This window comes from Octodon degus, unplaced genomic scaffold (assembly GCF_000260255.1).
Source record: "Octodon degus isolate 3935 unplaced genomic scaffold, OctDeg1.0 scaffold00279, whole genome shotgun sequence".
Classification (NCBI taxonomy): Eukaryota; Metazoa; Chordata; class Mammalia; order Rodentia; family Octodontidae; genus Octodon; species Octodon degus.
The window spans coordinates 89,068-103,658 of NW_004524855.1; the positions used below are offsets into that span (position 1 = coordinate 89,068).

Consider the following 14,591-nt stretch of genomic DNA (forward strand, 5'->3'; position numbering starts at 1 on the left):
TGGGATCTTCACTGTTATATGTCTCGGTGTGTTTTTCTTTTCTTTTTTCTTTTTCTTTTTCTTTTTTTTTTTTTTTGTTCCAAATGCCTTCAGGGCATGACTGGCTGGCTTGAGTTGTGGGGATTGAACCACAGCAACCTGAGCCTGACTGCTTTGTTGAAGCAGCCACTTAAAGAACTGAGCTAAGGGGCAGGCCCCCAGAAGGTTTTTTTTTCTTCTTGGTGTGTTTTTAATTGGGTTGATGCTATTTGGAGTTCTGTATGCTTTGGTTACCTGAATATCAGATTGTTTCCTCATATTTGGGAAGTTTTCTACTATTACTTCTGCCCATATTCTTTTTATATCATTTGTATTGACTCCATCTTTCTCCTTGATGACTATTAGTCTCACATTGTTCATCTTTGCATCATCTTGCATGTTGTGGATTATGTTTTGCTGCACCTAGTTGTTTTTAAGAGATCCTTTCTTACCTTTTCACTAGCTGCACCAGTGTCAAGATCTGACACTCTATCCTCACTTTCATTCAGACGGTTTTGCAGGCTTGTGATTGAGATTTTAAGTTCCTCTATATCTATTTGACTCTGCTTCATGCGATCTATTTCCTGTATTGCTCATTCAAGAAATCCATCATTTTTCCAATCTCCTTTTTTTAAAAAATCAATATCTTCTTTAGAAGCAGTTATTAATTCTTTCACTGCAGGGTTTTTTTCAGTTTGGGTTTCCTCCATATGTTTTGTATTTGATTCTTTACTTCAGATGCTATGAATTCAGAGATTTCTTTTTAATTTCAGAAATTAATTCTGTTTTGAGTTCCTCTATATCTTTCTGCTGTTGTTTCTTTACTTCCCACGCTGTTGATTCATGCATTTCAGCTGAGATGGTGTCCTCTGCACTTGTTCTGGGTGGGCTTAAGGCCTGAGATTGCATTTTGCTCCTTGTCTTTGTCATTTCATATAGCACTGACCTCTGACCTTTAGCGTAGAGCGTTGGTGCAGTTATAACCTTAGCACCTACTGAAATTCAGGTACAGATCTATTAAGTTTGAGTTTATCCAGTTTTGTCTGGCTTGGCTCTAGCTGTTGTGTTCAGCTCCTTCCTGCTGCAGCCCTTGGAAGTGAACCTGTTGTGCCCCTCTGGCTCAACAGTGAATCTGTGGTGCCCCTCTGTTGTGCTCTTGGTCCAGGGGGCACAGGTGAGCACAGAAGCTCTCCCACACACTAGCCAGGCCTGGGTTTGGGCTGGATCTGGGGGTCCCAAAAGCATCGCAGAAGTTCTCACTCATTGGGCGGGCTTGGAGGCAGGGGCTCCGGAAGGGTGGAGAGGTCCTGAGGGTATGGTAGAAGGTCGTACTCATGGAGTGTTCCTGAGTTTTGGTCTGGAGAGGTCCCGCGGGTGCAGGGAAGCCCTCAGAGGTTATTTCTGATCTGAGTTCCTCTATACATTTCTGCAGTTGTTTCTTTACTTTAGATGCTATTAATTCAGACATTTCAACTATGTGATTCTCAATTTCTTCTGTGCTAGTGTCTTCTGCACTTTTTTGGGGTGGGCTCAAGGCCTGAGATTGCATTTTGCTCCTTCTCTCTGTCATTTTGTACGGCACTGACCTCTGACCTTTGCTGTAGAACTTTGTTGCAGTTATAACCGTAGCATCTACTGAAATTCGTTTGCAGATCTTTGAAGTTTGAATTCATCCAGTTGTGTCTGGCTTTGGTCTGGCTGCTGTGCTCAGTTTCTTCCTGCTGCAGCCCTTGGAAGTGAATCCATTGTGCCCCTCTGGCAAGATGTTCTGCTCCTGGATTAGCTGGGTGGTTCTGGCTCCTAGCCTCTGCAGGGACTTCAGCTGCAGTTTCACACCAGGCCTGTATGCCAGGCCTGAGCTGGGTCTTCAGAGGTCTGGAGAGCATGGTGGAAGTTCTCACTCGTACACTGGGCCTGGGCTGGGTCCGGAGGGCTCCAGTGGGCACAGGGGAGTACAGAAGCTCTCCCACACACTCTAGATTAATATTTTTTGAAAACCCATGAAACAGTGAGTCTGCAAAGTCAAACCACAAAATAGCAAGGGACTATTGTGCTACTAGGTTCCCTTAGTTCATTGCAAAAATGTTTTATGGGGCTGGGGAGATAGCTCAGTAGTATAAGCACCTGCTTGGCAAGTGCAAGGACCCAAGTTCGATCCCCAGCACAGCATGCCAAGCCAGCCCTGTGCCAAGCCAGCCACCAAAACTGGGCATGGTGGAACATATCTGTAATCTCACCCACTGGGGAGGCTGAGACAAGAGGATCACTATGAGTCTGAGATGCATAGTGAGAGCCTGTACCAAATAAATAAATAAATAAATAATTTTTAAAAACTTTTTTTAAAAAAGGTTTGTGCTAATTTGTTTGGAGAAATTTTTATGCCATATTTTGTATTCTGAGTAACTACTTTGAAGATAACAATACACAATGTGTTAACTTCTATTGTTCTCCTTTTTTTTTTTTTTTTTTTTGAAGGGTCTACAGGGTGTTCAGGTCTCACTACTAGATCAGACTCATAGTGATCCACCAGTCTATAGCCTCCCAAGAGCTGGGATTACAGGCATGCACCACCACACCCAGTCTCAATTGCCATCTCAGTGCACACCAGCGGTGGGGCCGGCATGACAGGCCCAAGGGATTGAACTTCCAGCCCCTGCACCCACTTGCAGGTGCTTTAATCCACTAAGCTATTTGGCTGGCCCTTTATTCTCCTATTCTTTTGTTACACAATTTTGTTTTACCTTTTTCAAAAATAAAAACCCACCTTCATTATTCATTAATCCACTGGATAGCACTTGCTTAAGCTGTTCCCAAGATGTGGCTATTACAAATTGGGCTACTATGAACATAGGTGTGCATGTAGCATTGTGTGTGATACTTTTAATTCTCCCACAAAGACACCAAGAAGGGGAATTCCTAGGTCAAGTTGAACCTCTACCTTATTTATCTGAGAAATTTCAACACTAATTTTTTTTTTTTTTCGGAACCAGGGATTGAACTCAGGCCCTTGCGCTTGCCAAGGAAGCGCTTATTCCACTGAGCCATCTCCCTGGCCAGCTACACTAATTTTGATAATAGTTTCACCAGTATAGCTTCCACCAATAGTGGAGATGTGTTCCTTTTTCTCCACAGCCTTTCCAGCCTTTATTAGTGATTGCTTTCTTCATAATAGCCACTCTTTCTACAGTGAGACAAAGTCTCAACATTGTTTTAATTTTCATCTCTTTTCTTTAAATCTTTTATTCATTTATTTGGTACAAGGTCTCGATGAACAGCTCCAACTCATAGTGATCCTCCTGTCTCAGCCTCCCCAGCAGGTGGGATTACAGGCATGTGTCACCACACTCAGTTTCAGTGGCTGGCATGGCACAGGGTACAGGGGATTGAACTCGGGTCTTTGTGCTTGCCAGGGAGGCATTTAGACTGCCAAGCTTTCTCCACAGCCCCTAACTATCATCTCTTGATTGACCAGGGATGTTGAACATTTTTCATATATTTATTTTCCATTTCTAGTTCATCTAGAAGTGTGTATTAGTTTCAGATACCTATTTTTTTTTAACTTGGATGGTATGATCTTTTTTTGAGTTCTTTATTAAAAAAAATCAAAACCTGTTCAGGCTGGTGAGGTAGCTCCGCAGACTAGACTCCTGCTTAGGCAAGTGCAGGGAGGGGGTTGCACCCCAGGCACAACATGCTGTGCCAGCCCATCCCTGGGCAGCCACAGAGACCTGGTGTAGTCATGCATGCCTGTAATCCCACTGCTGGGGAGGCTGAAAACAGGAGGCTCTGAGCTGTGTAGTGAGACTCGGTACAAAATGCATTTTTTAAAAAAAATGGTTTACAGAAGCAATAACCCAGGTTATACCTTTGAATATACTAAAAAATTTCACTTTGCTACATACTTTAAAATTTTTTATCCCTGTTTAAATTTTTATCTCCATTTATTTCCCTGTACAATTTCCTCTTCCAGCTCCTCACCCATGAACTTACACTGTGTTTAGTAATCATATCCCCTCAAACTTCTCTTAGTTTTGATGGCTTCTTAGATTTTCCTTGTTATTGATGATCTTGGTAGTTTTGAAAAGTAATGCTTCATTGTTTTGTAAAATATACCTCAATCAGGATTTGTCCAGTGTATTTCTCATGACTACACAGTGATGCTGTTTGGAGAAAGAAGATAACACAAATCATGCCATTCTCTACAGATTTTATCAAAGATATGTACAACTTATATAACTTTAAAAAAGAAGCAATAACAGAAACTTTCCCAAGCATGGAAAAAATAGTTTGATAGTGAAAAGAAGCATACAGAACTCCAATTAGCCATGATTAGAAAAAACTACATAAAAGGCATATAATAATCAAGATTCCAGAAATTCAGCATAAGAACAGAATTTTAAAAGCAATTAGAGGGCCAGCCAAATAGCTTAGCAGATTAAAGCACCTGCAAGTAGGTGCAAAAGCCAGGTGTTCAATCCCTGGACCTGCTGTGCCAGCCCTGTCCCTGGGGTGCACTCAGATGGCAATTGAGACTGGGTGTGGTAGTGCGCACCTGTAATCCCAGCTCTTGGGAGGCTGTAAATGGGTGGATTATTATGAGCCTGATCTAGTAGTGAGACCCTAAACACCTTGTAGATACCTCCCTAAAATAAAATAAATAAGTAAATAAATACATAAATAAAAGCAATTAGAGAAATGAAACAAATCACATATAAATGAAAGCCTATGATAATCACAACACACTTCTTATCACAAACCCTTAAGGAGAAGTTGGAGTGAAGTTTTTCAAGTCCTGAAAGAAAACAACCTCCAACTCAGATTGATGTACCCTGCAAAACTATCTTTCAAGACGGATGTGGTGGTGCACGCCTGTAATTTCACCACTTCTGAGTAGTGACTCAAAAGACTGAAGCAGTAGAATCACTGAGAGTTTGAGGACAGCTTTGGCTACAAAATAAATTCAAGTCCAGTCTGAACTGCATAGTGAAACTCTATCCCAAAGAAACAAAAACAAATTATCTTTCAAAATAATTGATGGACAATTAACCACTAAGAAGAATATATGCAGTGTATTATTTGTTGAAAAATAAAAATAAAAATAAAAATAAACAAAATAATTGATGGAGAATTAACATGACAAAAAGTAACTGAAGAAATTCATTACCACCAAACCAGCTCTCAAAAATGATCTGGAGGACATTTTAGAAAGAGATAATAAAGACTATAAGTCCAAGAACACCAATAGAAAGAATTCATCAGTCAAGGCAAGTAATTAAATATATAGTGAACCATCAACAGAAAATAACATGACAAGGATAAGCCAATACATGTCAGTTATAACCTTTAATGTAAACGACCTCAATTCATGAATAAAAGGAAACAGATTGGCAAAATGGATCAAGCAACAAGATATAACAATATGTTGCATACAAGAAACAAATTTAATCAAAAATAAATTCATAGACTAGTAAATTTTGAAGTCAAGTGTCATACCTTTAGCATTGTTCACTTTCTTCATGCTTACATGAAAAGTTAGGAATTTTTAATTCTTTGAATAATATAATAATATCAGTATTTTGATGGTGACCGAATTGAATCTGGAGATTTTTCCTGTGATATGGCCATTTTAACAATATAAATTCTGTAAATCGATGAATATGGATGGTCTTTACATATGTTAATGTCTCTTTCAAGTTCTTTCTTTTGTACTTTATAATTTTCCTCATATATTCTTTTGTACCAGAAATCAAACTCAGAATCTTGAACTTGCAAGATGTGCTCTGTGCTATATCCACAGCATCCTCATAGAGTTTTTGCATGCGTAGTTAAGCTATATCTAACTATTTTTGAAGCCATTGTGAATAAAATTATTTCCTTGGTTTCTTTCTTGAAAGATTCATTACTGATGTATAGAAAATTTAGTGATTTTTGTATGTTGATTTTATACCCTGCTACTTTGTTGAATTTACTAGTTATAAGTCTTTTGGTAGACAATATTAGAGTCTGTAAGTATAGAATCATGTCACCTACAAAGAAGGGTAATTTTACTTTCTGCTTTCCTATTTACATCCTTTTATATCTTTCTCTTTTCTGATAGCTCTGGGTAAAATTTCAAGTGTTATATTGAACATGACTGGTGATAGTAGACAACTTTATATTGTTCCTGATTGTTTTTGTTTTTTTTAATTTTATTTATTTATTTATGTGTGTGTGTGTGTGTGTGTGTGTGTGTGTGTGTGTGTGTGGCCAGCCCACCAGGGGGCATGGCTGGCTGGCATGTGGTGCTGGGGGATTGAACCGCAGTCCCTGTGCTTTGCTAAGCTTGTTCTAAATAAGTGCTTTAGACCACTGAGCCATCTCACCAGCCCTGTTCCTGATGTTATATATTATGTTTTCCATTTATTCTTACTCATTATGAGGTAGACTATGGGTCTAATATACATAGTCTTTATTGTGCTTAAGTGTGATCCTTCTATAACCAGTTTCTTTAGGACTTCTATCATGAAGGGATGTTTAATTATGTCAAATAGGGGCCAGGCAGATAGCTCAGTAGAATAAGCACTTGTCTGGCAAGCACAAGGGCCTGAGTTCAATCCCTGGTTCCGCAGGAAAAAAAACCAAAAAAATTAAAAAAATTACGTCAAATAATTTTTCTGCATCTATTTAGATGCTTTGTGGCTTTTATCCTTTAATCTATTTATGTGGTATGTTAGATTTATAGTTTTGTGAATAATGAACAATCCTTTTATCCCTGCAAAGAAATCAACTTGATCACGGTATGTGATATTTTTCAATGTGCTGTTAAATATGATCTGTGAATAGTGACTGAGGATTTGTATCTCTCTCTATTGATCAAAAGTATTGTTCAATAAATTTCTTCTTGCTATTATTGTTTCCTTGCCCAGTGCGGACATCAGATGATATTAGCTTCACAGAATGAGTTAGACATATTGCTTTCCTATATAACTCATGGAATAATTTGATAAGCATTAGTGCTAGTTCTTCTTTAAAGGTCTGTTAAAATTTTTCATTGACTCCATTCCTGTGGGTGAATCCACTTCATAAAGTTAGAATGTATATGAACCATTCAGCTCATCAAATCCCATCTCTTGATAGCTAAACTTTCAATATAATAAATATTTGGGAGAGATCTTAGATCCCATTCATAACGCCATCCTTTGACTTTCAGTCTATGCCTTTGCCAATAAGGTGTGTTGCAGGCAACAAAAATTTTGGTCCTATTTTTCAGTCTAAACAGCTAATCTTTTAATGGGAGAATTTAGACTACTTACATTCAGGCTTGTTATTAAAGGTTATATACAAATTCCTGCATTATGTTTTCCTAATATATGATTCCTTCCAAATTTTCATCTGCCTATCTGCTCTTCTAGTAAAATTTATTCTTTCCTATGCTTCTACAGTTTTGTTTATCATCCAGTTCCGTGTGTAGTTCTTATCTTCTACAATGCTGGCTTACTCATCATGAATGCATTTGATTCATGTTTTCCTCAAAAAGTCTTTTTTTTTTTTTTTTTTTTTTTTGGCAGAACTGGGGATTGAACTCAGGCCCTTGCGCTTGCCGGGGAAGCACTTACTCAACTGAGCCATCTCCCCGGCTCCAAAAAGTCTTTATTTTTTTAATTTTAGGGTAACTTTGCTTGATAGAATAAGTTTCTTAGTTATTTTTCTCATTGCGGATATAAAAATATACAATAAGCAAATCTAAAGGGTATTATCAACAAGAGAAGAATGACCACTGTCACCACTCCTACTCAGTGTATTCCTGGAAACATTAGCCAGAAAAAATAGACAACAGACAAAAATAAAATGAATACAGATAAGAAATGAAGAGATTAAATTATCATTATTCACAGATGTACTTTACATAGAAGACTCAAAAATGCCACCAAAATACTTCTAGAGTTAACAACCCAAATTCAGGAGCACAGGTAGATTCAGAATCATCAGTCAAAAATCAATAACATTTCTGTGCACAAACAATAAACACACTGAGAGAGAAATTAAAGAAACCACACATTTCACAATACTACCCTGAAAATGAAATAGCTACAAATCAATCTAACAAAGGAAGTGAAATATGAACAAAGTGAAAGTTACAGTACTCTGAAAAAAAGACATTGAAGAGGATTTAAGAGAATGGAAAGATATTTCTTGCTCGTGGATGCTCAAGATATTTCTTTTTCTCCCTTCTCTTTCTGTACAGGGGATTGAACTCAGGACCCTGTTCTTGCCAGGCAGGTACTTATTCTACTGAGCTATCTCACTGGCCCAAGATATTTCTTGCTCAAGAATCAACACTGTGAAAATAGCCATATTCCCAAAACTGTTATACAGATTCAATGCAATCCCAATTAAAATACCATTATCATACTTCACAGATCTAGAGAAAACATTGCCAAAATTCATCTGGAACCAGAACAGATCTAGAATAGCAAGAGCAATCCTGACCAACAAAGACAAGGAAGGAGGTATCACAATTCCTCACTTGAAATTATACTACAAAGCTGCTATGATAAAATCAGCATGATACTGGCAAAAAACAGACCTGAGAAGCAATAGAACAGATTATAAGATGAAGACACAACTACAAACACACTCAGCCACCTTATATTTAACAAAGGGACTAAACATGTTCACTGGTAGAAAGATAGTCTCTTTCATAAATGGTGCTATAAAAACTGGCTCTCAACATGCCCAAGACTAAACGTAGGCCCATGTCTAACACCATGCCCTAAAGTCAAAATGGATCACAGATCTGAATACTAAAACAGGAACATTAAATCTACTGGAAGAGAAAGTAGGAAAAAATCTTAAAGACACTGAGGTAGGCAGAGTTTGTAAAAAAAAACTCGAACTGCACAGGAAATACTTCAAATAATCAACAACTGGGATCTCATCTTAATGAAAAGTTTTTGAATATCAGAAGAAATTACCAACAGAGTTAAAAGAAAACCCATGAATTGGGAAAAGTTTTAGCCAACTGTCTCAGACAAAGGACTTTTATCTAGAACACATAAAAAATTTTTAAACTCAGGTTCCCTAAATTCAAAGACCCAGTCAAAAACTGGGCATCTGAAAAGAATACATACTTCTCAGATGGAGACATACAAATGATAAATAAATATATGAAAAGTGTTCAACATCATTGGTCATTCAAGAAATATGAATTATTTTTTTATGTTTTAAAAAGAAAAAGTAAAAAAATAGAACTTTAGAAACAATACAGAATTTCACTAAACAAAATAGGAATTTGACAGTAATTCTCATGTTGCATAATGTTGTCTTCAAATTGATTGTTTAGATTACCAGATATAAGCACGCAAAATTGATTTTAAAAATTGTAAGAAATTAAAAAGAAGAGGAGATTCAACCCAGAGTCCAGGCCAGGCATGTGAGTGAGACCACTTGGGGTTCAACAGATCCTCATTCTACCCAGAGGCCAGGCCAGGAGAGTGAGTGAGAGGACCCGGAGCCCAGGCCCGTCATGTGAGTTAGATGACCCAGGGCTTGCTAGATCCTCATTCAACCCAGAGCCCAGGCCCAGTGTGGAACCTGCAGCGGAATTCCCTGCAAACAGGCTGGAGGCAAGACACACCCAGCTGATTTGGGAGCTGAACATCTTGCCAGAGTGGCACAGAGGGTTCAACTCCAAGGGCTGCATCAGGAAAAAGTGCAGCACAGCAACCAGATTGAAGCCACACCCACTTGGATGAGTTTGAACTTGGTAAATCTGGACCTGGTACTCAGGTAACAACTCTATCTAAGCTCTATACCACAGGTCAGAAGACAGTGCTGTAGAAAAATGACAAAGAGAAGGAATAAAATGCAATATCAGGGCCTGAGTCCACCCAGAACAAATGCAGAAGACACTAGCATAGAAGAAAATAGAAATCACACACCTGAAATCTCTGAAATAATAGCATCTGAAGTAAAGAAACAACTATAGAAAGGTATAGTGGAAATCAGATCAAAAATAATTTCTGAAGTAAAAAAAGAAATGATAGCTATACTGAAAGAAGTACTAAGTGCTTCTAAAGAAGACACTGATTAAAAAAAGTAGAGCAGAATATAAAAATGATGGAGTCCTTGAATAAGAAATATAGGAAAGAAATAGAATGCATGAAGCATATCTAAAGTGACAGGGCTGGTGAGATGGCTCGGTGGTCTAAAACACCTACTTAGAACAAGCTTAGCAAAACACAGCGACCGTGGTTCAATCCCCCAGCACCACATGCCAGCCAGCCCTGCCCCCAGGTAGACTGAGCTGGCCACATACACACAAAAATAAATAAATAAATAAATAAATAAATAAAAATAAAATTTAAAAAAATAAAGTGATATACAGGAAATTAAAACCTCAATCACAAGCTGGCAAAACCATTTGAATGAAAATGAGAATACACTATTAGACCTTAAAGACACCATTGCAGCTAGTAAAAAAGTAAGAAAAGATCTCTTAAAAACAACTAGGATGCAGGAAAAAATAATTCAACACCCGCAAGACAATGCAAACATGAACCATGTGAGACTAATAGGCATCAATGAGAAGGAAGGATTTAATATAAATGATATGAAAAGAATATGGATGGAAATAATAGCAGAAAACTTCCCAAATATGGGGAAACTATCTGACATTCAGGTAACCATAGCGTATAGAACTCCAAATAACATCAACCGAATTAAAACCACACACAGACATATAATAATCAAGATCCCAGAAATTCAGCACAGGAACAGTATACTACAAAGCCACTAAAGAAAACAAACAGATCACGTTTAAAGGAAAACCCATCAGGATAATGGCAGATTTCTCTTCACAAACCATCAAGGCAAGAAGAGCATGGAGCAAAGCACTTCAAGTCTTGCAAGAAAACAAATTCCAACCCAGACTGATATACCCTGAAAAACTCTCTTTCAAGTATAATGGAGAAGTGAAATACTTCCATGACAAAGAACAACTTAATTTCATGATGACAAAGCCAAGCCTACACAGACTACTACATGATGTTCTAGAGAAGGAGCAAAATGACCACAACTCCATGAATGAGAATGGAAAGAACCCACCAAATAGGTAAACAACTGAACACAGGAGAAAAAGAGGTATACAAAAGCAGTCTTTCAGTTATTCTTTTGTATACAGCAGCAAGATATTTCCACCAGCATACTCTACAAATGGACTTCTCCTGTACCCTATGGGTCATGATTCTGTCTGGGTTTACAGGGTAGATATCAAGGAAATAGCAGTAGCTCAGTCCTACAAGTGACACCTGGACACCAGTGAGTGTCATGGACATTATCCATGTCCACAACACACTAGAACTTTGTACAATATCCTATCCCCAGCCTGTTAGAAGTGCTGGTCATTTATTTGTCATTCCGGTATTTATCTTGTTTTATTCTTAATAATTCTTTACTGTCATGAAAACTTTTTCTTAGTTCAATTGTTTTGAAACATTTAATTTTTAATTAATTAGTATTTAATTTTCTGAATATTGCTTAATCTTAATTTTTGCTTTAAGATTTATACTGTATATTTGACTTACAATCTATTTAAAAACATGGTATATTTTCTCCTAGTATTAGAAACTTTAAAAAGTATATTTCCATTTTCCATTGACTTTATATTACTTCTTCCCTATCTTTTATACATACACACACACATATGAAAAAAATATGTGTATAACCTGACATAAGATTGATACTGGGCTGGGGAGATGGCTCAGTGGATAAAGCGCTTCCCTGGCAAGTGCAAGGGCCTGAGTTCAATCCCCGGTTCTGCCAAAAAAAAAAAAAAAAAAAAAAAAAAGAAGCTAATATTGATACTGTTTCATAGAAATCTTTAATGACCTTTTAAATGGATTCATCTAATATATTTTACGTGGTCCTGCATAACTATTATTTTGAGAGCTCTTTGTTCTTCATCAAGGAACATACAGCAACTTCTCTTGCCTTCTTTTTTTTTTTTTTTTTTTCAGAACCGGGGATTGAACTCAGTCCCTTGAGCTTGCCAGGGAAGCACTTATTCCATGGAGCTATCTCCCCGGCCCCTTCCTCTCTCTTGCCTTCTGAATAATGCTTTTTGTTATTACTTATATGCTATGTCTGGAGGTATTAGAATATTTCAAGTTTGTATAACTGGAAAAAATATCTTACTTTTAGTTTTCAAAGGTATGTTTGCTAAGTATAAAATTCAAAGAGGACAGATCTGTTTTTTTCCTTTCTTTCAGTCCTTTAATTACTCTAGTTTCTTACACACTTGGTCTTTTTTTTTCTTCCTAATGTGGAATAAGATGCTTTTTAATTTTGTTCTTCCATAGCTAATTTTTTAATGTATATGCTTTACTGATTTTTTTCTTGCAATAAGTTTTTGACAATTTCATTTTTGTGTATCTGAGTATGATTTTATTAAAATTTCTTGTGCAAAAGGTTCATTTTTCTTGGAAATGTGTTATAATTTCAACTAAATTCAGAGATTTTAAATCTTTATTTATTGCCCACCTCTTTCTACTTTGGAAATTCTAATTGTATGAATATAAGTTTCTTGATTTTGACACAATGAACTATTATATGACTGATCTGTAAATTCTTCTTCATTTTTATTTTGGACAATTTTCACTGATATTTTCTTATTTATTTATTTATTTATTTTGTGTGTGTGTGTGGCCAGCTCAGCCCACCAGGGGGCGGGGCTGGCTGGCTTGTGGTGCTGGGGGATTGAACCCTGGTCCCTGTGCTTTGCTTAGCTTAGCTTATTCTAAGTAGGTGCTTTAGACCACTGAGCCATCTCACCAGCCCCTGATATTTTCATTTAAGTTTTTAAGTAATTTATTTACCATGTGCAATCTAAAAAATAAAAATAAAGGTTGTTAAGAGAAAAAAAAGGAGAGGAATATTCCTTTCCCTCTTTCTTTTGTCCTTTTCCTCATCCCAGTTGTTCCTTCCCTTTGAACAGATTCTTCCCTTTAACAGTATCTATTGTACCTTTTGTTTACTCTTTCAGGTGTTTAGTGAGACAATACAATGTTCATATAGGTGGGTCAGATTTATTTCACTTGTGAGTATGGTCTTGGGGCTGGGGAGATGGCGCAGTGGAATAAGCGTTTCCTTGGCAAATGCAAGGTCCTGAGTTCAATCCCTGGTTCTGCCAAAAAAAAAATGAGTATAGTCTCTAGTTTACCTATAAAAACCTTGAGTTTATCTTTTTTATAGCTGAGTAGTACTCCATTGTATAAAAAGTACCACATCTCACTGTGGAAATGGAATAAAGTTGTTCAAAATGACGGAATTACTGAGGAGAAGGACAGGAGAGGAAGTGGGGGAAAGAGATATATTTGTGTATGTAAACAGGACAGTTTGGATAATTATACTGTGCTCTTCTGCTGGTCTATGGAAAGGAGCAGTTAATGCTTTTTGTTTTGTTTTTTCTTGTCTCCTTTTTTTTTTTTTGCCTTTTTCTCTCTTCTTAATTTCTCATAACTGTTTTTCTTTTTTTTCACAATTTTGCATGTATATATCTGGTAATCTGAACAACAAATTTGAAAACAACACTATGAAATACAACAAATACTGTCAACTTCATATGATTTTGCTTAGTGAAATTTTGTATCATATCTAATTGTTTTTTATTACTATTTTGTATTGTATTTTTAGAAAGTAAATAAAAATACCACATCTCTTTTATCCATTCTTCAGTTTATGGGCATTTGGGTTGTTTCCAAGATTTAGGTATGACAAACTGCACCTATATAAACATGGAGACACATAGATCTCTGGGGTATGATGCTTTCAGTTCTTCTGGAAAAACACCCAGGAAGGCAATAGCTGGGTTGAATGGGACCACCAATCCCATCTTTTTGAGGAATCTCCACACTAGTTCCCACAGTGGTTGTACCAGCCTGCACTCCCCCCAACAGTGGAGAAGAATTGTTATGAACTAAGGCATCACTGTAATTTGAGGTGCACATTTGTGATCTCCTGATTGGCTTAAGGAATCTTTGTGAGAAAGTTATTACTATTTTTGTTCCCCTGTCCCTTTCCTGATCCTGCTTCTTCTAGTCCTTATTTTCTTCTTCATTTTAAGAAGAAGGAAACTGAAGCATAGAGATACTCAATCACCTTCTTCAAAGTATCTACCTAGTAAGGAGCAAAACTATCAGATAATTCTAAGCTAAAAAACAAGTCTAGGTATAAACCATACTAAACTAAGATCTCCACTGATTTCATTTTAAATTTAATTCTAAGCATCTCATTCCTGAAGATACTACATGCCAAGACTTTCTAAAGTAAAATGAGCCCAAAATTGAGATAAAGGCTCAGAAAATTATCCACGAGCTTAAGATAAACAGTCTTTCTTCCATTGACAGTAAGTGAACAATCAACTTCAATTTCCCAGGCTTCCATGCCCATCTGGCTACCACCTAATTATCATGTCATTTCATTTCTTCCCTTATTGAACAAGCACATTCTGCAGTGCTCTGTTGTACTTACAATATGTCCTCATTATAGAACTTCTTTTAACTCCTACATTTCTCTTTTTCTTTTTTTTCACTATC

The 14,591-nt window shown here is 36.9% G+C and overlaps 1 protein-coding gene across 2 annotated transcripts in view; it reads left to right on the forward strand.

Annotated features, from left to right (window-relative positions):
• Window positions 1-14,591, forward strand: part of LOC101589137 (solute carrier family 22 member 9-like) — an 88,021-nt gene that overhangs the window by 67,492 nt on the left and 5,938 nt on the right. The window lies entirely within an intron of this gene.